Genomic DNA, 22,484 nt, shown 5'->3' with positions numbered 1-22,484 from the left:
AAGTACAGTATAGTTATGTAATGATGTTTATGGATATTAGAGGTGTGCTTGACCATAGAATGTTGTTATCCCTTTTAATACATGATCTTAGAAATTTTATGATGTTTATGTAAACCAACTCGACATATGTTACGTCACCCATTTGGGGGCACTGATGAGATCCCACAGAGGGATCAATGTTTATGAGTTATGTTATATACAGTGCATGCACAGGTTGAGTATGGTTGATGTATATGGAAAGAAAAATTTTAATTTTTATGTATGTGGTTGATCATGTATGGGATTATACAGGTTTACAGGTTAGATATCAGGCTTGCTACGGGTCCCGGCGGCCTTAAGCCGACCTGGATCCTAGCGCCGGTAGCGGTCCGATTTTCGGGTCGTTACACCAGTCTTGCAGGTTCAATGTCCAGTGTACAGGGAAGGGTCAGCAACGTACAAAAAGAGAAAAGAGAATTGTAATCGTGTAGAGTGGACATGTAATATTAAAGAGATGTACTAGCTGTGTTTTTAGTTACAGATGTGCTTGACTTAGTAGTTTGTGTTGTAAATCTGTTGTTATGTACATGATCTGTATATGTATATATTTTACAGCGTATGTGAAAAACCAGGCTTAACAGGTATGAGTTAACCCATCTAGAGCAAGCTCTAGTCAGGGGTACAGAGTACAGAGTACAGAGTACAGAGATAGTGCATGCACAGGTTAAGCCTTGGTACAGAGAAAAGAGTTTTTATTTTTCACAGAAAATGTATGATCATGTATGAGATTTACAGGTACACAGAGAGTATAGCAGGCTTGCTACGGGTTCTGGCGGCCTTAAGCCGACCTGAATCCTAGCGCCGGTGACGGTCCATTTTGGGGTCGTTACAGTGGTACTCCAGTCAATCGTGCCGATCGACGAGTTCCTCTCATCCTATTTTCTGAAAAACAGCACACATCACATAGAACATTAGCATCAAATGGTTCATGTGCAAACACATGAACCCGCATCATATACATCACATACATAGCATATCATTAATGCGCATGCATAAAATCATGGCATTTCACATTATCATTCAAGACAGGACTCTACATCCTATCCTAGTGGACATGATTTTCCTATTGTGCTTGACCTTCTATAACCTCTATGAGCCCGACACTATCTAGGTCCGACCGTATGAACCTAGGGCTCTGATACCAATCTGTAACGATCCGAAAATCGGACTGCTACCGGCGCTAGGATCCAGATCGGCGCTAGAATCCAGATCGGCTTAAGGCCGCCGGGACCCGTAGCAAGCCAAACATTCATCCTGTGAACCTGTTTAATCCCATACATGATCAACAATTACATAAAAATTTAAAACTTTCTCATTGAATCATTCATTGGCTCTTTCATTCATTCATTCTTTCTTTCATTCATTCTTAACCTGTGCATGTACAAACTCATATACATAATCATTATTAAACATTTGAGATCATGTAATAGAAAGGGATTAACACAATACTATGGTCAAGCACAACTCTAAACTCCCATAAGCATCATTACATACATTTCAATACTTTACTTTTACATTACAACATTTTCATGTCCACAGCTAGCTATTACATAACACAAGACTCTACTCCTGCTGACCTCCTAGTCTACCCTGTACCTGCAAACCTAGGGGTTAGGGAGAGGGGTGAGCTATAAAGCCCAGTGAGCAGAATAAATAAACATTCAATTTAAATTTCATGCTTTCATGAAATGCAACACATCACAGACAAATCACATCAAGGATGGTATTGTCACCATTAGTCCTCTACATTCCAAGGTGCCGGGACGTAGAATGGGTCAACCGGTCTTTCTCTTAAACATAACATATCATAACATTCCAACGTGCCGGGACGTAGAATGGGTCAACCGGACTTCCATACCATGCCATACTGTATCATATTACATCGTATCATATTGAGGACTAAGGATCATCCAACATCCATCCACATCATCATCAAGTTATGCAATGCAACATATTCGTGAATTCTAATGCAAACAACCTATAATATCACATGGCATTCGTGATGCATGAACATGCTCAAATCAATATTTAATTGCTTTAAAACATAAGTGTTTATTCCACTCACCTCTGGCTAAAGCTCTAAGGACTCTGAAGCAACTGACTCACTGCTGGGGTCCTCGGTTTCTCGGGTCCGAACCTACACAGGTGGACTCAAATGAGGGACCAAACATTCATGAAAATGACTCTAAAATACTCCCCAAAAACCCCCTAAAACACCTTAAAACAATCATAGAATTCATGCAAAGGAGGGCTGAATAAGGCACTTTCGGCGGCAGGTTCGGCGGCCGAAAGGCCCTCCAGAGTCGAAAGTCATGCACCTTCGGCGGCACTTTCGGCGGTCGAAGGTTCCCTCCAGAGACGAAACTCATGCACCTTCGGCGGCACCTTCGGCGGCCGAAACTCCCTTCTAGAGCCGAAAGTCCACTTTCGGGGGTAGGGTTCGGCAGCCGATTCATGCTACCACAGGCAGGTTCGGCGGCCGAAAGAACCTTCGGCTGCCGAACCTGAGTTCTTCCCAAAGGGCAGAAACTCAGCCTTCCTCATGCAGAACGCCTCCCAACACATCAAATCATGCATTATCCTATTCTACAACATGCATACTCAAGCATACAAGCTCCTAGGGGCTTCAACTATCCTAAACCCCATCTACAACACATCAAACATGCATATCCATCACACATTGTTCATAAACACATAGTAAACCCATAAACTCAACATAACTTATACATGCATTTCTACCCCATAAATCTTCATAAAACTTGTTTAAAACCTTAAAGGAACTATGGATCTACTCTTACCTCTTGAAGAACGAGAGGAGAGACGATCCAACTCGGAGATGGGAGAGATCTCAACTCTTTGGTCTCCAAGCTTCCAAAACTCGCTCTTTTGTTCAAATATCTTCAAATCAACATAAAGCTTGTTAAATCATGAAAGATCAGAAGGAAAAACATTGAAAATAACCATAGGAGAGCATGAACTCACCGTGGCCGAAAATGGGGAGAAAACTCGCCCGTTTCGGCCATGAAGCTCTTATATAGGGGCTGGCAGACCACCTTTCAGCAGTCTAAGGTGCCTCCAAAACTCATGCAAGTTCGGCAGCCGAACATGAGGTTCGGCGGCCGAACCTTTGAAACTTTCGGAAGCCTAACTTGCCCCCCTAAACCATCCCACGTTCGGCGGCCGAACCTGGAAATGTCTCCTTGGCCTTTTTCATTTAAAACTCAATTTCCTTTTTGCTTAAAACCATAAAATACATCAAAACATTTATGAAAACATGCTTTTACCCTTTTAGAGGTTTCCGACATCCGAGATTCCACCGGACGGTAGGAATTCCGATACCGGAGTCTAGCCGGGTATTACAATAGCAATCGTATGAACAACCTGATTCGTTGGCTTTTTAACAAAATGAAAAGAAACTAAAGGCAACTCTTGAAGAAGAGCCTTACAATCATTTATAACCAATCCAAAATAAGAAGAAAGACTAGCGGATGAATGAATATCCATAATTATCACCTGACAATCAATTTCAATGCACAAAGAAAAGAAATTAAAATTCTTTGCCCAGCTCAAAGCCTCTCGAAAGGATAGTGCTTCTCCAAGTTGAGGATCAGCCATACCTGGAATAACCATTAACTTTCCTGCACAACAAAGGCCATTAGCATCTCTCACAATTATGCCCAAACCATAACTGCCATTGTTCAACATAGCCACTTCAACGTTACATTTAAAAGAGCCAAAGACTAGTTTTTGCCAAGATACTACTTCCACTGCAGATATTGAACCAAATTGTAGTCTATTACTGCTAACCTTAGCCATTTTCCACTTCTGCAAAACTGACCTTGCCCGGCTAAAAATCATTGCAGGCTGAGATTGTTTATTTTGCCATACTAGCTCATTTCGAAAACACCACAGGCTCCAACACAGCATGACAACCTCCTCAGTACGAACCTTAAAAGACAACCAGTTAGCACCAGTTGCTCCTAGATTCTAGCCAACCGAAGACAATAGCCAACATGAACGAGCAAAAGAACAACTATATAACACATGAAATGCAGACTCCTCAGCTGTGGCACAAACTGGGCAAGTCGGATCAAGCTCAACATGACGTCTGAGCAAACTACTCTTACAAGGCAAAACCTCACGAAGAACTCGCCATAAAAATATTCGAACTTTGGGAGGAACATCCAGCTTCCAGACTTTATCCCATGGATAATTATCTACTGCAAACTCCACATCTGATGCTTCCACCACCATTCAATAACCCTCCTTCACCTTGTAAATACCCGCTCGATTCTAAGAGAGAAAAAGTAAGTGTAGGTGAAGTTGTTACCGCTGTGATTAAAAGAGAACTCCCTACTAAATGCAAAGACAAAGGTATGTTTGCTATCTCTTGCAAGATTGGGAATGTTGGAATTAAGAAAGCCATGTGTGATCTTGGTGCATCCATAAATGTCATGCCTCTTTCCATCTATAAATCTTTGAATGTTTTAGTAATTGGTGTTGATTTGCCCAAATCATTGAGAGAAAGAAAATTCAGCAAAGGCAAAGACCTCATGAGCACAAATTCAAAACTGTTCCAATGGTTGAAAGACTATGAACAGAGCTAGTAGCCACTTATACAGGTGACCAACTGAGTAACTGGGGGTGGGTATCACCAATATGTACCTTCATGTCAAAAGGTTGGTGACTTTTTCAAGCAAGATCTAAGTGCAAAAGACTGAATAAAGTACTTCAAGGTAAGGGCAAGTCAATCCGAAAGCTAAAAAGAGTCTTATCTGAACAAATAATATGTGCATGTGTAATCTCTCTCTTGAGGAAAACAAATCTTAGCCATGGTAAGTAAAGGGAAACAAGGAAAGAAGGTGAGTAATCTTCATGCATATATTCTTCACTGCAATGATTCAAAATAGGTGTCTAGAGTAAGAGCTTAAGTGGAAATAAAGATCAAGTAGCAAAGGAAGCTTGTTTGACTATGTTTATTTGCTTGAGGACAAGCAAAAGGCTAGGTGTGCGGGTATTTGATAGAGCATATTTTAGTCCATTTTATCATTATGTTCTTGATGTTTATTTACATCTTTTCTGCCTAATTTTGTGTTTTTGATATTATTTTGCAGAAAATGGTGTAAAGAGACATTTTGGAGAAAATACCCTTAAAACTGCCTTAAATGGAGCAAAGGAGAGCAAGCCTGCCAAGTTGAAATCAAGTGAAGCTAAAAAAGGAAAGTTCTAAATAAGGAAAGTGGCAAATAAGGAAAGAACATTCAGCCAAAGCAATTTGAAATTCAAATTTCAAATCTCCAAGTAGCCTTTTCCTTATTCAAAAAGCCAAATCTCAAGTTGCCATAAATAAAGAGTCAAATAAGGAAAGTATTTTGAATTTCAAACCTTCAAGATTCATATTCAAATTTTGAATTTCAAAATCCAGCTTACCAAGGAAGCTAAATCCAAAGATCACATGTTTGCCACCTCATGCTTTGCACATTCAAAATTCAAATTGCAAAAGGAGGCTCCACCTTCCTTATTTGTGCATGGGCGGCAAGGATAGTGTGAAGGCAAGCCTTGGCCAGCTTGGGCAGCATCTTGAAGACACTAGGGCAGCAAGCAAAGACCAAAGGACCCACTCCTTGCAAATGAAGACAAGCCACATGTCCACTCCTTCACACATGTGCATGGACGGCAAGGTAAGTGCAAGTAAAGACCAAGGGTATTTTAGGCAGCCTCTTAAAGATTCATGGACAGCAAAGAAACCCTAGACAGCAACCTAAGAACCTTATATATTCATCCTTAAGGGCTGCCGCACAAAGAGGAGGACATCATCTCCACAACTCCACCAACCGGCCGAAGCTCTCCAACTCCTCTCACCTTCGGGTTCTTCACCTTCTTCTTTTCTTTTCTTTTCTTTGATTTTAGTTTTTGTTTCAGCCATGAGTGGCTGAAACCTTTAATTCTAGTTAAAGATTGGTTGAAACTAAGGTTGTTTTATGGATTGTGAGATCTGAACACATATTGTTTGTCTTTTGGTTATTCAATATTCATACAGTTCATGCTTGAATTCTATTATTACTTTATTGTTTTGATCAAATTGGCCACTTGATTCTTGATTGCAAGGTAATTAATTGTTAGTTTGGATAATTTTAAGTTCGTAATTGCTTGAATTGTTCAAACATAAGAACACTCAGTGTAACAACTAAGGAATTGTATGATCTAGCAACATCTCATGCGTTTGAGTAGTTAGGATTGGATCTCTCTCTTTCTTCATGCAATTAACAATTGTTTGATGCCTAAGGCCCAAGGACGTTCCTTGGTAATTTGTTAATTAGTAATTAATTAGAGGATGTTCCCTAATTGGTTTAATCATAAGGAGAGACATGGTGGTGAGAAGCGTTTTCCATCTCCATAACTAATCTATTGAATCAATCAAAAGAACATAAGTTTAAATGATCAATCCAAACAACCGAAGTGGATCCAACTCTTCAACTAGACCTTTCTCATATTGAATTTCCCTTTTATTTTTCATATTCTGCTTATTTAATTGCTTTCAGTAGTTGCTAATCAAATCAATCTCAAAACCCCCCATTTTACTTTTATTGCACTTTATTTTTATTCCGCTTTTAGTTACTTGCTTTCAGTTGCGCTTGCAGTTAATTCTCTTGGTCTTGTTAAGAGAAATAGATAAGTTTTCAATTCTCTGTGGATTCGATCCTTTACCACTATCTGCAGAAGTAATATTGTTGATAACCAGAAAAGTTATTTTTGACCGGCTTCGACAACCGCGAGTCAATGGTTGACAGACTTGGCAATTTTTGGGATGGAAGCTGTTATGCCGAAATCAAGTACCGATTGTAATATGGGTGATAGACTTGACAGTTTTTGCGAATGAAGGTGTTATGCCGAAATCAGGCACCGGTTGTAACATGGGTGATAGACTTGGCAGTTTTTGCGATAAAAATTGTTATGCCGAAATCGGGCATCGGTTGTAACATGGGTGATAGACTTTGCAGTTGTTGCGATAGAAGCTGTTATGCCGAAATCGGGTACCGGTTGTAACATGGGTGATTGACTTGAAACTTTTTGCGATAGAAGCTGTTATGCCAAAACCAGGCAGCGGATGAAACATCGGTGATAGACTTGGAAATTTTTGCGATAGAAGCTAATATGCCGAAACTGGGCACCAGATGTAACATGGGTGATAGACTTGGCAATTTATCGGATGGAAGCTGTTATGCCGAAATCGGGCACCGGTTGTAACATGGGTGATAGACTTGTTAGTTTTTGCGATATAAGTTGTTTTGCCAAAATCAGGCACCGGATATAACATGCGTGATAGACTTGGCAGTTTTTGCGATAGAAGTTGTGATGCCAAAATCAGGCATCGGTTGTAACATGGGTGATAGACTTGGCAATTTTTAGGATTGAAGCGATTATGCCGAAATCGGGCACTAGTTGTAACATGGGTGATAGGCTTGGCAGTTTTTAGGATGGACGCTGTTATGCTGAAATCTGTCACCGGTTGTAACATGTGTAATAGACTTGGCAGTTCTTGCGATAAAAGCTGTTATACCGAAATCGGGCACCGGTTGTAACATGGGTGATAGACTTGGCAATTCTTGCGATAAAAGTTGTTATGTCGAAATCAGGCACCAGTTGTAACTTGGGTGATAGACTTGGGAGTTTTTGCAAGGGAAGCTATTATGCCGAAATCGGGCACCAGTGGTAACATGGGTAATGGACTTGGCAGTTCTTGCGATAAAAGCTGTTATGCCGAAATTGGCCATAGGTTGTAACATGGGTGATGGACTTGGAAGTTTGAGCGACGCAAGCTGTTTTGCCTAAATCGGGAACCGGTTGCAACATGGGTGATAGACTTTGCATTTTTTCGAATGGAAGCCGTTATGCCGAAATCGGCAACCGGTTGTAACATGGGTGATAGACTTGGTGGTTTTTGCGATAGAAACTGTTATGCCAAAATTGGCCATCGACTGTAACATTAGTGTTAGACTAGGCAGTTTTTAGGATGGAAGCTGTTATGCCGAAATCATGGACCGGTTCCAACATGGGTGCTAAACATGGAAGTTTTTGCGATAGAAGGCACAAGATGTAACATGGGTGATAGACCTAGCGGTTTTTGGGATGGAGGTTGTTATCCCGAAATCGGGCACCGGTTGTACCATAAGTGATAGACTTGGAAGTTTTTAGGATGGAAGCTGTTATGATGAAATTAGGCATCGGTTGTAACATGGGTGATAGACTTGGCAGTTTTTGCGATAGAAATTGTTATGCCGAAATAGGGTATCGGTTGTAACTTGAGTGATAGACTTTGCAGTTGTTGCGATAGAAGCTGTTATGCCGAAATCGGGCACCGGTTGTAACATGGGTGATTGACCTGAAACTTTTTGCGATAGAAGCTGTTATGCCAAAATCAGGCAGCGGATGAAACATTAGTGATAGACTTGGAAGTTTTGCGATAGAAACTAATATGCCGAAACCGGGCACCGGATGTAATATGGGTGATAGATTTGGCAGTTTTTGCGTTAAAAGTTGTTATGCCAAAATCGGGCATCGGTTGTAACTTGGGTGATAGACTTTGCAGTTGTTGCGATAAAAGCTGTTATGCCGAAATCGGGCACCGGTTGTAACATGAGTGATTGACTTGAAACTTTTTGCGATAGAAGCTGTTATGCCAAAACCAGGCAGCAGATGAAACATTAGTGATAGACTTGGAAGTTTTGCGATAGAAGCTAATATGCTGAAACTGGGCACCGGATGTAATATGGGTGATAGATTTGGCAGTTTTTGCGTTAAAAGTTATTATGCCAAAATCGAGCACCGGATGTAACATGGGTGATAGACTTGGCGATTTTTAGGATGGAGGTTGTTATCCCGAAATCGGGCACCGGTTGTACCATAAGTGATAGACTTGGAAGTTTTTAGGATGGAAGCTGTTATGACGAAATTAGGCACCGGTTGTAACATGGGTGATAGACTTGGCAGTTTTTGTGATAAAAATTGTTATGCCGAAATCGGACATCGGTTGTAACTTGGGTGATAGACTTTGCAGTTGTTGCAGTAGAAGCTGTTATGCCGAAATCGGACACCGGTTGTAACATGGGAGATTGACTTGAAACTTTTTGCGATAGAAGCTGTTATGCCAAAACCAGGCAGCGGATAAAACATTAGTGATAGACTTGGAAGTTTTGCGATAGAAGCTAATATGCCGAAACCGGGCACTGGATGAAACATGGGTGATAGATTTGGCAGTTTTTGCGTTAAAAGTTCTTATGCCAAAATCGAGCACCGGATGTAACATGGGTGATAGACCTGGCGATTTTTGGGATGGAGGTTGTTATCCCGAAATCGGGCACCAGTTGTACCATAAGTGATAGACTTGGAAGTTTTTAGAATGGAAGCTGTTATGACGAAATTAGGCACCGGTTGTAACATGGGTGATAGACTTGGCAGTTTTTGCAATAAAAATTGTTATGCCGAATTCGGGCATCGGTTGTAACTTCGGTGATAGACTTTGCAGTTGTTGCGATAGAAGCTGTTATGCCGAAATCGGGCACCGGTTGTAACATGGGTGATTGACTTGAAACTTTTTGCGATAGAAGCTGTTATGCCAAAACCAGGCAGCGGATGAAACATTAGTGATAGACTTGGAAGTTTTGCGATAGAAGCTAATATGCCGAAACTGGGCACCGGATGTAACATGGATGATAGATTTGGCAGTTTTTGAGTTAAAAGTTGTTATGCCAAAATCGAGCACCAGATGTAAAATGGGTGATAGACCTGGCGGTTTTTGGGATGGAGGTTGTTATCCCGAAATCGGGCACCGGTTGTACCATAAGATCGACTTGGTAGGTTTTAGGATGGAAGCTGTTATGACAAAATTAGGCACCGGTTGTAACATGGGTGATAGACTTGGCACTTTTTGCGATAAAAATTGTTATGCCAAAATCGGGCAACGGTTGTAACTTGGGTGATAGACAGTTGTTGCGATAGAAGCTGTTATGCCGAAATCGGGCACCGGTTGTAACATGGGTGATTGACTTAAAACTTTTTGCGATAGAAGCTGTTATGCCAAAACCAGGCAGCGGATGAAACATTGGTGATACACTTGGAAGTTTTGTGATAAAAGCTAATATGCCGAAACTGGGCACCAGATGTAACATGGGTGATAGATTTGGCAGTTTTTGCGTTAAAAGTTGTTATGCCAAAATCGAGCACCGGATGTAACATGGGTGATAGACCTGGCGGTTTTTGGGATGGAGGTTGTTATCCCAAAATTGGGCATCGGTTGTACCATAAGTGATAGACTTGAAAGTTTTTAGGATGGAAGCTGTTATGACGAAATTAGGCACCGGTTGTAACATGGGTGATAGACTTGGTAGTTTTTGCGATAAAAATTATTATGCCGAAATCGGGCATCGGTTGTAACATGAATGATAGACTTTGCAGTTGTTGCGATAGAAGCTGTTATGTCGAAATCGGGCACCGGTTGTAACATGGGTGATTGACTTGAAACTTTTTGCGATAGAAGCTGTTATCCAAAACCAGGCAGCGGATGAAACATCGGTGATAGACTTGGAAGTTTTTGCGATAGAAGCTAATATGCCGAAACCGGGCACTAGATGTAACATGGGTGATAGACTTGTCAGTTTTTGCGATAGAAGCTGTTATGCCGAAATCGAGCACCGGATGTAACATGGATGATAGACTTGGCAATTTATCGGATGGAAGCTGTTATGCCGAAATCGGGCACCGGTTGTAACATGGGAGATAGACTTGTTAGTTTTTGCGATATAAGCTGTTTTTCCAAAATCTGGCACCGGATAAAACATACGTGATAGACTTGGCAGTATTTGTGATAGAAGCTGTGATGCCGAAATCATGCATCGATTGTAACATGGGTGATAGACTTGGCAATTTTTAGGATGGACGTTGTTATGCTAAAATCTGTCACCGATTGTAACATGTGTAATAGACTTGGCAGTTCTTGCGATAAAAGCTGTTATGCCGAAATCGGGCACCGGTTGTAACATGGGTGATAAACTTGCAAATTCCTGTGATAAAAGCTATTATGTCGAAATCGGCAATCGATTGTAACATGGGTGATAGACTTGCTAGTTTTTGCGATAGAAGCTGTTATGTCGAAATCGGGGACCGGCTGTAACATTAGTGTTAGACTTGGCAGTTTTTGGGATGGAAGTTATAATGCCAAAATCATGGACCGGTTCCAACATGGGTGATAAACTTGACAGTTTTTGTGATAGAAGGCACAAGATGTAACATGGGTGATAGACCTGGCGGTTTTTGGGATGGAAGTTGTTATCCCGAAATTGGGCACCGGTTGTACCATAAGTGATAGACTTGAAAGATTTTAGGATGGAAGCTGTTATGACGAAATTAGGCATCGGTTGTAACATGGGTGATAGACTTGGCAGTTTTTGCGATAAAAATTGTTATGCCGAAATTAGGCATCGGTTGTAACATGGGTGATAGACTTTGCAGTTGTTGCGATAGAAGCTGTTATGCCGAAATCGGGCACCGGTTGTAACATGGGTGATTGACTTGAAACTTTTTGCTATAGAAGCTGTTATGCCAAAACCAGGCAACGGATGAAACATTGGTGATAGACTTGGAAGTTTTGCGATAGAAGCTAATATGCCGAAATCGGGCACCGGATGTATCATGGGTGATAGATTTGGTAGTTTTTGCATTAAAAGTTGTTATGCCAAAATCGAGCACCGGATGTAACATGGGTGATAGACTTGGCAATTTATCGGATGGAAGCTGTTATGCCGAAAGCAGGCACCGGTTATAACATGGGTGATTGACTTGAAACTTTTTGTGATAGAAGCTGTTATGCCAAAACTAGGCAGCGGATGAAACATCGGTGATAGACTTGGAAGTTTTTGTGATAGAAGCTAATATGCCGAAACTGGGCACCAAACGTAACATGGGTGATAGACTTGCCAGTTTTTGCGATAAAAGTTGTTATGCCGAAATCGAGCACCGGATGTAACATGGGTGATAGACTTGGCAATTTATCAGATGGAAGCTGTTATGCCGAAATCGGACACCAGTTGTAACATGGGTGATAGACTTGTTAGTTTTTGCGATATAAGTTGTTTTGCCAAAATCAAGCACCAGATATAACATGCGTGATAGACTTGGCAGTTTTTGCGATAGAAGCTGTGATGCCGAAATCAGGCATCGGTTGTAACATTGGTGATAGACTTGGCAGTTTTTGAGATTGAAGCGATTATGCCGAAATCGGGGACTAGTTGTAACATGAGTGATAGACTTGGCAGTATTGAGGATGGACGCTGTTATGCTGAAATATGTCACCGGTTGTAACATGTGTAATAGACTTGGCAGTTCTTGCGATAAAAGCTATTATGCCGAAATCGGGCACCGGTTGTAACATCGGTGATAGACTTGGCAGTTCCTGCGATAAAGCTGTTATGTCGAAATCAGGCACCGGTTGTAACATGGGTGATAGACTTGGGAGTTTTTGCAAGGGAAGCTATTACGCCGAAATCGGGCACCGGTGGTAACATGGGTAATGGACTTCGCAGTTTTTGCGATAGAAGCTGTTATGCCGAAATTGGCCATAGGTTGTAACATGGGTGATGGACTTGGCAGTTTGAGCGACGCAAGCTATTTTGCCTAAATCGGGAACCGGTTGCAGCATGGGCGATAGACTTTGCATTTTTTTGAATGAAAGCTGTTATGCCGAAATTGGCAACCGGTTGTAACATGGGTGATAGACTTAGTGGTTTTTGCGATAGAAGCTGTTATGCCGAAATCGGGCACCGGCTGTGACATTAGTGTTAGACTTGGCAGTTTTTCGGATGGAAGCTGTTATGCCAAATTCATGGACCGGTTCCAACATGGGTGATAAACTTGGCAGTTTTTGCAATAGAAGGCACAAGATGTAACATGGGTGATAGACCTGGCGGTTTTTGGGATGGAGGTTGTTATCCCGAAATCAGGCACCGGTTGTACCATAGGTGATAGACTTGAAAGTTTTTAGGATGTAACCTGTTATGCCGAAATTAGGCACCGGTTGTAACATGGGTGATAGACTTGGTAGTTTTTGCGATAAAAATTGTTATGCCGAAATCGGGCATCGGTTGTAACATGGGTGATAGATTTTGCAGTTGTTGCGATAAAAGCTGTTATGCGAAATCGGGCACCGGTTGTAACATGGGTGATTGACTTGAAACTTTTTGCAATAGAAGCTGTTATGCCAAAACCAGGCAGCGGATGAAACATGGGTGATAGACTTGGAAGTTTTTGCGATAGAAGCTAATATGCCGAAACCGGGCACCGGATGTAACATGGGTGATAGACTTAGCAGTTTTTGCGATAAAAGTTGTTATGCCGAAATCGAGCACCGGATGTAACATGGGTGATAGAGTTGGCAATTTATCGGATGGAAGCTGTTATGACGAAATCGGGCATCGGTTGTAACATGGGTGATAGACTTTTTAGTTTTTGCGATATAAGCTGTTTTGCCAAAATCAAGCACCGGATATAACATGCGTGACAGACTTGCAGTTTTTGCGATAGAAGGTGTGATGCCGAAATCAGGTATCGGTTGTAACATGGGTGATAGACTTGACAGTTTTTGGGATTGAAGCGGTTATGCCGAAATCGGGCACTGGTTATAACATGGGTGATTGACTTGGTAGTTTTTGTGATATGAGCCGTTATGCCGAAATCGGGTATCGGTTGTAACATGGGTGATAGGCTTGGCAGTTTTTAGGATGGAATCTATTATGCCAAAATTAGGAACCGATTGTAACATGGGTGATAGACTTGGCAGTTTTCGCGATAGAAGCTGTTATGCCGAAATCGGGCTCCAGTTATAACATAGGTGATAGACGTGGCAGTGTTTGAGATAGAAGCTGTTATGCTGAAATCGGGCAACGGATGTAACATTAGTGATAGACTTTGATGTTTTTGGGATGGAAGCCGTTATGCCGAAATCGGACACCGGTTGTAACACTAGTGATAGATTTGGCAGTTTTTGCGATAAAAGCTGTTATGCCGAAATCCAACACCGGATGTAACATGGGTGATAGACTTGGAAGTTTTTTTGTTATAAAAGCTGTTATGCCTAAATCGGGCACCGGATGTACCATGGGTGATATAATTGGCAGTTTTTGGAATAGTTGTTATGCCGAAATCGGGCACCAAATGTAACATGGGTGATAAAGTTGGCAGTTTTTGCTATAGAAGCTGTTATGCCCAAATCGGGCACCAATTGTAACATGGGTCATAAACTTGGCAGTTTTTGGGATGAAAGTTGTTATGCCAAAATCGGACAACGGTTGTAACGTGGGTGATAGACTTTGGAATTTTTGCGAAGGAAGGTGTTTTGCCGAAATCGGGCACCAGTTGTAACATGGGTGGTGGACTTGGCAGATTTTGGCAGGGACGTTGTTATGCTGAAATCGAGCACCGATTGTAACATGGGTGATAGACTTGGCAGATTTTGCGACAAAACTTGTTATATCGAAATCGGGCACCGATTGTAACATGAATGCTAAACTTGGGGGTTTTTGGGGTGGAAGCTGTTATGCCGAATTCAGGCACCGATTGTAACATGGGTAAACGACTTGGCAGTTTTTGCGATACAAGCCGTTATGCCAAAATCGGGCACCGGTCATAACATAAGTGATAGACTTGTCAGTTTTTGTGAGGGAAGCTGTTATGCCGATATCAGGCACCGGTTGTAACATGGGTGATAGGCTTGGCAGATTTTGCGACGGAAGCTATTATGCCGAAATCGGGTACCGACTTTAACATGGGTGATAGAATTTGCAGTTTTTGCGACGGAATTGGTTTTGCCGATATCGGGCATCATGGGTAGCATGGGTGATAGAGTGGGCAATTTTTGGCATTGCAGCTGCTGTGCCGAAATCGAGTACCGGTTGTAACATGGGTGATAGACTTGGTAGTTTTTGCGATAGAAGCTGTTAGGCCGAAATCGGGCACCGGATGTAACGTGGGTAATAGACTTGGCAGTTTTCGGGATGGAAACTGTTATGCCGATATCGGGCATAGGTTGTAACATGGGTGATAGAATTGACAGTTTTTGCGATAGAAGCTGTTATACCGAATTCTGGCACCGGTTGTAACATGGGTGACAGACTTGGCAGTCATTGTGATAGAAGCCGTTATGCTGCAATCGGGCACCGACTGTAACATATGTGGTAGACTTGTCAGTTTTTGTGGGGAAGCTGTTACGCCAAAATCTGGTACCGGTTGTAACATGGGTTATAGACTTGACAGATACTGCGACGGAAGCTGTTATGCTAAAATTGGGCACCGGCTGTAACATGAGTGATAGACTTGGCAGTTTTTGCAATGAAACTGGTTTTGTCGATATCAGGCATCGGGGGTAGCATGGCTGATAGACTTAGTAGTTTTTGGGATGGAAGTTGTTATACCGAAATCGGGTACCGGTTGTATCATGGGTGATAGACTTGACAGTTTTTGCGATAGATGCTGTTATGCTGAAATCGGGCACCGGTTGTAACATAGGTCATGAACTTGGCAGTTTTTGGGATGAAAGCTGTTATGCCGAAATCGGGCAGCAGTTGTAACATGGGTGATAGACTTGGCAGTTTTTGCGAACGAAGGTGTTATGCCCAAATCGGGCACCGGTTGTAACATGGCTAATAGATTTGAGAGATTTTATGAAGAAAACTGTTACGCCGAAATCGGGCACCGATTGAAACATGCGTATTGACTTGGCAGTTTTTGCGATAGAAGCTGTTATGCCGAAATCGAGCACCTGTTGTAACATGGGTGATGGACTTGGCAGATTTTGGCAAGGAAGTTGTTATGCTAAAATCGGACACAGGTTGCAACATGGGTGATAGACTTGGCACATTTTGCGATGAAAGTTGTTATGTCGAAATCGGGCACCGATTGTAACATGAGCGATAGACTTAGGGGTTTTTGGGACAGAAGCTGTTATGCCGAATTCCGGCACAGGTTGTAACATGGGTGATAGACTTGGTTGTTTTTGCGATAGAAGCTATTATGCCAAAGTCGGGCACCGGTTGTAACATGGGTAATAGGCTTGGCAGATTTTGCGACGAAAGCTGTTATGCCAAAATCGGGCACCGGCTATTACATGAGTGATAGACATGGCAGATTTTGGCAGGGACATTGTTATGCTGAAATCGAGCACCGGTTGTAACCTGGGTGATAGACTTGGCAGATTTTTCGATGAAAGTTGTTATGACGAAATCGGACACCGATTGTAACATGAGTGATAGACTTAGGGGTTTTTGGGACAGAAGCTGTTATACCGAATTCCGGCACCGGTTGTAACATGGGTGATAGACTAGCAAGGAAGCTGTTATACTAAAATCGGGCACAGGTTGTAACATGGGTGATAGACTTGGCAGATTTTGCGACGAAACCTGTTATGCGGAAATCGGGCACCGATTGTAACATGAGTGACAGACTTAAGGATTTTTGGGATGGAAGCTGTTATGCCGAATTTCGGCACCGGTTGTAACATGGGTGATAAACTTGGCAATTTTTGCAATAGAAGCTGTTATGCCAAAGTCGGGCACAGGTTGTAACATGAGTAATAATCTTGGCAGATTTTGCGACAGAAGTTGTTATGCCGAAATCGGGCACCGGCTATAACATGGGTGATAGACTTGGCAGTTTTTGCGAAGGAAGGTGTTATGCCGAAATCGGGTACCAGTTGTGACATGGGTGATGGATTTGGCAGATTTTGGCAGGGACGTTGTTATGCTGAAATCGAGCACCGGTTGTAACCTGGGTGATAGACTTGGCAGATTTTTCGACGAAAGCTGTTATGCCGAAATCGGGCACCGATTGTAATATGAGTCGACTTAGGGGTTTTTGGGACAGAAGTTGTTATACCGAATTCCGGCACAGGTTGTAACATAAGTGATAGACTGACAAGGAAGCTGTTATGCTAAAATCGGACACAGGTTGTAACATGGGTGATAGACTTGGCAGATTTTGCGACGAAAGTTGTTATGCCGATATCGGGCACCGATTGTAACATGAGTGACAGACTTAAGGGTTTTTGGGACGGAAGCCGTTATGTCAAATTTTGGCACCGGTTGTAACATGGGTGATAATCTTGGCAGATTTTGCGACAGAAGCTGTTATGCCGAAATCGGGCACCGGCTATAACATGGGTGATAGACTTGACAGTTTTTGCAAAGGAAGGTGTTATGCCGAAATCGGACACCAGATATGACATGGGTGATGGACTTGGCAGATTTTGGCAGGGACGTTGTTAGGCTGAAATCGAGCACCGGTTGTAACCTGGGTGATAGACTTGGCAGATTTTTCGACGAAAACTGTTATGCCGAAATCGGGCACCGATTGTAACATGAGTGATAGACTTAGGGGTTTTTGGGACAGAAGTTGTTATACCGAATTCCGGCACCGGTTGTAACATGGGTGATAGACGGGCAAGGAAGCTGTTATGCTAAAATCGGACACAGGTTGTAACATGGGTGATAGACTTGGCAGATTTTGCGACGAAAGTTGTTATGCCGAAATCGGGCACCAATTGTAACATGAGTGACAGACTTAAGGGTTTTTGGGACGAAAGCTGTTATGCCGAATTTCGGCACCGGTTGTAACATGGGTGATAAACTTGGCAGTTTTTGCGATAGAAGCTGTTATGCCAAAGTCGGGCACCGATTGTAACATGAGTAATAATCTTGGCAGATTTTGCGACAGAAGCTGTTATGCCGAAATCGGGCACCGGCTATAACATGGGTGATAGACTTGGCAGTTTTTGCGAAGGAAGGTGTTATGCCGAAATCGGGCACCAGTTGTGACATGGGTGATGGACTTGGCAGATTTTGGCAGGGACGTTGTTATGCTGAAATCGAGCACCGGTTGTAACCTGGGTGATAGACTTGGCAGATTTTTCGACGAAAACTGTTATGCCGAAATCGGGCACCGATTGTAACATGAGTGATAGACCCTACTGTTATACCGAATTCCGGCACCGGTTGTAACATGGGTGATAGACTGGCAAGGAAGCTGTTATGCTAAAATCGGACACAGTTTGTAACATGGGTGATAGACTTGGTAGGTTTTGCGATGAAAGCTGTTATGCCGAAATCGGGCACCGATTGTAACATGAGTGACAGACTTAAGGGTTTTTGGGACGGAAGCTGTTATGCCGAATTTCGGCACCGGTTGTACCATGGGTGATAAACTTGGCAGTTTTTGCGATAGAAGCTGTTATGCCAAAGTCGGGCACCGATTGTAACATGAGTAATAATCTTGGCAGATTTTGCGACAGAAGCTGTTATGCCGAAATCGGGCACCGGCTATAACATGGGTGATAGACTTGGCAGTTTTTGTGAAGGAAGGTGTTATGCCGAAATCGGGCACCAGTTGTGACATGGGTGATGGACTTGGCAGATTTTGGCAGGGACGTTGTTATGCTGAAATCGAGCACCGGTTGTAACCTGGGTGATAGACTTGACAGATTTTTCGACAAAAGCTGTTATGCCGAAATCGGGCACCGATTCTAACATGAGTGATAGACTTAGGGGTTTTTGGGACAGAAGCTGTTATACCGAATTCTGGCACCGATTGTAACATGGTTGATAGACTTGGCAGTTTTTGCGATAGAAGCAGTTATGCCGAAATCGGGCACCGATTGTAACATGGGTGATAGGCTTGGCAGATTTTGTGACAGAAGCTGTTATGCCGAAATTGGGCACCGGCTGTAACATGGGTGATAGAATTGGCAGTTTTTGTGACGGAATAGGTTTTGCCGATATCGGGCATCGGGGGTAGCATGTGTGATAGACTTGGCAGTTTTTGGGATGGAAGCTGTTATGCCGAAATCGGGTACCGGTTGTAACATGGGTGATAGACTTGACAGTTTTTGCGATAGAAGCTGTTATGCCGAAATCGAGCACCAGTTGTAACATAGGTCATAAACTTGGTCATTTTTGGGATGATAGCTGTTATGCCGAAATCGGGCAGCGGTTGTAACATAGGTGATAGACTTGGCAGTTTTTGCAAAGGAAGGTGTTATGCTGAAATCGGGCACCAGTTGTAACATGGATGTTGGACTTGGCAGATTTTGGCAGGGACGTTGTTGTGCTGAAGTCGAGCACCGGTTATAACATGAGTGATAAATTTGGCAGATTTTGCAACGAAACTTGTTATGCCGAAATCGGGCATCGATTGTAACTTAGATGATAGACTTGGGGGTTTTTGGGGTGGAAGCCGTTATGCCGAATTATGGCACCAGTTGTAACATGGGTGACAGACTTGGCAGTTTTTGCGATAGTAGCCGTTATGTCGAAATCGGGCACCGGTTGTAACATATGTGATAGACTTGTTAGTTTTTGCGAGGAAGCTGTTATACCAAAATCGGACACCGGCTGTAACAAGGGTGATAGACTTGGCAGTTTTTGCAATAGAAGCTGTTATGCCGAAATCGGGCACCGGATGCAACATTAGTGATAAACTTTGATGTTTTTGGGATGGAAGTTGTTATGCCGAAATCGGACACCAAATGTAACATGAGTGATAGACTTAGAAGTTTTTTTGTTATAAAAGCTGTTATGCTGAAATCTGGCACCGATTGTAACTTGTGTGATAGACTTGGCAGTTTTTGCAATGGAAGTGGTTATGCCGATATCGGGCATCATGGGTAGCATGGGTGATAGACTTGGCAGTTTTTGCGAGGAAAAGTGTTATGCCGAAATCGGACACCGGTTGTAACATGGGAGATAGACTTGGCAGTTTTTCCGACGGAAGATATTCTGCCAAAATCGGGCGCCGGTTGTAGAATGGGTGATAGACTTGACAGTTTTTGCGATAGAAGCTGTTATGCCGATATCGGGCATTGAGGGTAGTATGGGTGATAGACTTGGCAGTTTCTGAGACAGAACCCGTTACGCTGAAATCGGGCACCGGTTGTAACATAGGTGATAGACTTGGCAGATTTTGTGATGAAAGTTGTTATGCTGAAATCGGGCACCGGTTGTAGTATGGGTCATAGACTTGGCAGTTTCTGCGACGAAAGCTGTTATGCCGAAATTGGGCACTGGTTGTAGCATGGGTGATAAACTTGTTAGTTTTCGCAACAGAATCTGTTATGTCGATATCGAGCACCGGTTATAACATGGGTGATAGACTCGGTAATTTTTGCGACGGTAGCTGTTAAGCCAAAATCTGGCACCAATTCTAATATGGATTATAGATTTGGGAGTTTTTTGTGACGGAAGCTATTATGCCGAAATCGGACACCAGTTGGAACATGAGTGATATACTTGATAGTTTTTGCAATAACAATTATTTTGTCGAAATCGAATACCGGTTGTAACATAGGTGATAGACTAAACAGTTTATGGAAAAAAAACTATTATGCCGAAATCGAACGCCAGTTGTAACATGAGTGATAAAGTTAAACTTTTTACGACAGAAACTAGTAATTATGTTTCTGTGATGGCGTAACCTAAGTTTGGAAAATGGGATAATGAATTTGTGGGAGGTGGCTTCGCAGTTAAGTAAAGGCCTTGAATTTGCCATTGTCGTTGCTCAATTTGTTGGCTTTGCTATGCTCAATCTATATTTCATTTTATTTTAAGTGTGGATGAACAAATCATGATCGTTGAGAGGAAGGGATTCTGATAATGTGTTTTTGCAATCTAAATTCAAAATTACTATCAAATCATTATAAATTTACAAATTTCACAACAAATATCATAATCGAATTCAACAAGAGAAAAAATTGCTAAAAGTAAATATGAACACTTCTTAAAGATAACTCTTCTTCACTTGTTTTTACTTTTCTTTTTTCCACACAATGTGCATTGTTTTCTTTTTTTTCTTTTTCTACAATGACCGGCAGAGATCGCATGTTTACAATTTCGGAGTTGGGATTGCTTACCCAAACAAGACCTGCACAGACAAAAGGAGTTATTGAGAGAAATTTTGGATTTTAAAAATTCTCTCATTCTTTGCTTATTTTTAAATAATAAGAGAATGAAATGACTATTTTGTGAATGGAGATAAAAGATAAAAATATTTTAATAGATCTATAAAAATGTAAGAATTGATTTGTTAATAATGACAATACTCAGAAACTAAATAGTAAATCTCCCAAAAAATAAAGAGGTTGAAATTACGAAGAAAATCAATGAAACCAAATTTACCACCATCCCATCAAAATATGTTAATAAGTGTACAACTCCTAGAAAACTTCAGAATTGGAACAGGTTTTCAGGCGTAGTTGCACTTTCTTTCATCTAAAATTCAAGAGCTTTAAAATTTAAGGAGTAGGTTTTTTTTTCCCAATTGGAATGTGGACAATAAACCTAAATTTAAATAATCAAATAAATAAAGAATAGTACCTGACCAAGAATGGCCCTTCATCACTGTCAGATGTAAAATTCTTGAGTTCACATTTCCTCTCGAAACGAACTGTTCATGTCCCACAGAATTCCATCAAGTCCAGCAAATAAAAAATTTGAGGCAATTGCCGTCTTACATGTTGGGTTTCGGTCGAAGCATTGAAGGCGGCAGAGCTGCTGGAACTCAACTTTTTTTCCCAAATAATCTCATCTTCTTTCCTTATCTATCACATGCAAAAAAGAAAAGAAAGAAAAAAATTTTAGTAACAAGAAGTCGACTAGCTAATGATTCTTCCGGGTTTCTCCTAGCAGCAAATATAAACACGTCATACCTAAACGAACACTTTAATATCTAACACTAAACACTTAAGCACATACTTTAACAATTAACACTTAAAACACTTTAAAAACACTTTAAAAAACAGTTTAACAAAAATTAACACTTAAACATGACACATAAACTTTACACTTTACACTTAAAAAACACTTAACAAGCACTGAACAAATACTTAAAAAACACTTTAACAAACACTTTACAAACACTTAACAAACACTACAACTTAAACATCACACTTCGCACTTGAACACTTAACACTGTAACACTAACACCTTAACACCTAACTACACAAACACATAAACACTTCACACTTCACAAACAATTACACTTAACAAGCACTTAATTAACACTTGCAAAACACTTCTCAAACATTAACACTTAAACATCACACTTCACAGCACTTCACACATAAAAAAACACTTTAACACTTAACACTTAAAACACACACTTTAATACTTAACACTTCAATACCATCTAAATACATAAACACCCCAAAACACCAACACTAATTGATTTCAAATCTACTATTCTTAGAGAACTCACATTTATATTATAATATAGAAAAGAGGTTTATGCAAGCATATAATTTGTATGAATAAAATTACATTTCAAAAACATGTTTAAACGCAAAACAAAATTTAAAAATTAAAAAAATCATTTTCATGCCCCACTTTAATAATATATAGAAGTAAAAAACTCTA

The 22,484-nt window shown here is 41.4% G+C and overlaps 1 long non-coding RNA gene across 50 annotated transcripts in view; it reads right to left on the bottom strand.

Annotated features, from left to right (window-relative positions):
• Positions 1–2,114: 2,114 nt before the first annotated feature.
• LOC110628172 overlaps positions 2,115–22,484 on the bottom strand; it is a 51,896-nt gene continuing 31,526 nt past the window's right edge. For 47 of the 50 annotated variants that reach the window (XR_006347952.1, XR_006347953.1, XR_006347942.1 and 44 more), the window contains 2 exons: positions 21,447–21,670; positions 20,704–20,994 (listed from right to left, as the gene is read on the bottom strand). This is a non-coding gene — a long non-coding RNA (uncharacterized LOC110628172). Of the gene's footprint in view, positions 2,177–20,703; positions 20,995–21,446; positions 21,671–22,484 lie in introns of those variants that run through there. The other 3 variants (XR_006347946.1, XR_006347940.1, XR_006347924.1) reach the window with 3 other exon arrangements.

Source organism: Manihot esculenta, chromosome 12 (assembly GCF_001659605.2).
Source record: "Manihot esculenta cultivar AM560-2 chromosome 12, M.esculenta_v8, whole genome shotgun sequence".
In the NCBI taxonomy this organism is placed as follows: Eukaryota; Viridiplantae; Streptophyta; class Magnoliopsida; order Malpighiales; family Euphorbiaceae; genus Manihot; species Manihot esculenta.
Note: the sequence above shows the minus strand (reverse complement) of the source record. Positions and strands in the feature narration are given on the sequence as shown.